The sequence below is a fragment of the Ailuropoda melanoleuca genome, chromosome 20 (assembly GCF_002007445.2).
Source record: "Ailuropoda melanoleuca isolate Jingjing chromosome 20, ASM200744v2, whole genome shotgun sequence".
Taxonomy (NCBI): domain Eukaryota; kingdom Metazoa; phylum Chordata; class Mammalia; order Carnivora; family Ursidae; genus Ailuropoda; species Ailuropoda melanoleuca.
The window spans coordinates 1,446,158-1,448,269 of record NC_048237.1 but is presented as its reverse complement, the minus strand read 5'-3'; the positions used below and the strand labels follow the sequence as shown (position 1 = coordinate 1,448,269).

General features: G+C 43.6%; 1 pseudogene; it reads right to left on the bottom strand.

The window, feature by feature from the left end:
- Positions 1-432: 432 nt before the first annotated feature.
- On the bottom strand, positions 433-2,112 carry LOC105234967 (annotated as a pseudogene).

Genomic DNA, 2,112 nt, shown 5'->3' with positions numbered 1-2,112 from the left:
ATCCAGCTCAACTCAGGGGACCGGCTGAAAAAGGGGTCCCCTACTCCTCCGCCATCTTAACCTCCCTCTCTCTTTACCATCTTTATAAATAGAGTTTTAGAGGATTCAAGAGATAAATGTGGGTTAATAATGGGTTTTTTTTTTTAGAGATTATATTTTTAAGTAATCTCAACACCCACCAAGGGGCTCAAATTTACAACCATGAGACCTGGAGTCTCAACTCTACTGACAAAGCCAGGCCACCCTAGTTTACCACGCTTAGCCCAAATTCTGAGGAAAACACTTATTATACACCCTCTTGAATTGTTTAAAGTATATTTTCATATGCATTTATATTTATACAGATTTGAAAATAAAATTTACATTTTAAACCAATAGAATTAAAAATTACTGTAAACCAAGAATATATAACTAATATAATAAGGAATGTATTAATATTTTGATCATAGCTCATTCATAAAATCTGCAGAAAAGGAGATAATAATTAAGGAAGATTGCAACAATATTGACAAATTCTTGCACTGAAACACAGACATTGCTTTTCTATTATTCCTTGCACAATTTCACTAACTCCCATGCATTCTCCCAATCCCATGATTTGTGGCTCTCTGTGAGAGGTGGCAAAACAGGAGTCAGAGATATAGGATTTTCCCCCCAGTGTCACCTACCGATCTATATTGTTAAGAAACATCAGTGCAAGAGCATTTTTTTTGTCACCATATTCTCTGGGTGCTGAGAATTAGCTCACTTGAGTTCTTACCCTCAGAAACACAACTGACCTATTTAACTGGCCAGGACATTAGCTTCTTCCTCCATTCTGTTTTTGCCCCCACCCCTTCATGTTGAATATCAGCCTGTGTCTGCCAGCTGATTTACTAGAAATGAAAGCAGGGCAGAGGTCCCAGGACTCTCTTTTCCGTGCTCGGGTTCATGTGTTCCTCCTCCTTTCTTCCCTTCCCGTCTTTCTCTACTGAAACCTGCTTTGGGGCTGAAGCTCTCCCATCACCTCTCCTGCCACACTCTGTCAGGAAGACACTGGACATCACCTTTTCAGACACACCATGTGTCTCTAAAAGTGTCATAGACACAGCAACACCCACCAGGCTGCCCTGAACAACTTGTGGGGCTGGACGTTCACTGCAAGAATGAGCAAGAGACCCCTTCATTGTTATGTGGCTTTACCTTGAAATCACTTACGACCTGGCTGAGGGACTCTTGGCATCAAACTGTCCTCAGTGTCACTAAGGAACAGCTGGGGTGGGGATGTGACTTCTGGTTCCTATACTCTCGACATCTCTATGATTTTGTATCAAGCGGACACTTAAGGACAGACAACCACAGACTGTGCTGGAACCACAGTGGGTCAGTCAGAGATGCTCAGCATCCAGGTCCCTGCTCTGCTCAGAGTTTGCGCTCAGCTCCCCCTGCAGTCCCCATCACTGTGTCATTCATGGCACAGTAGTACACAGCTGAATCTGATGCTTGCACTGAGCCTTTCTCCAGGTGGAAGGATTTGGAATCTCTGTTGTACATGGCTACAAATCCTTTATTGCTTCCCTTCTGGTCCCTCGAGGCTTTCAGGAGGAGCTTTAGACCTTCTCCCAGACACTGGATATACCAGAAAAGAGTGGGGTAACTGGTCGTTATATAAGTACAGTTTATAGTCAGAGAAGCCTTTTCTGAGAGGGTCACTAGGCCTTCCATCTGGGTCACTGAGTCTCCATGAATTTGTCCTGAGGAAAAAGAAAAAAGACCTGTGTCACCTTGGGCATAAAGCTCTCAGATAAATTATAGTTAAAAGTTTTGCAGACACAGTGGAAGAAAGAATCCAAGTTTTAAGAGGCATTTTACTTACCAAGCATGAAGAGTGCCACAGTCACGAAGCCTGGAGAACACCTTCATCTCTGCAGTGTCACCTAAATAATGTTCTTCTTTCTTACCATGAAGAAACCTTGGAGTGACAGAAATGATCAGTGCAAGCCCACATTTCACGCAGGAAATGTGATTGTGATGGGAAGCTGCGCCCCTGGTGGATGGAGACTGAAGTGCGTGCGTGTTGGCCAGAGTCCTCCCCAAGTCAGTCATGTGTTTCATCCCTGCCATGAGGCACAT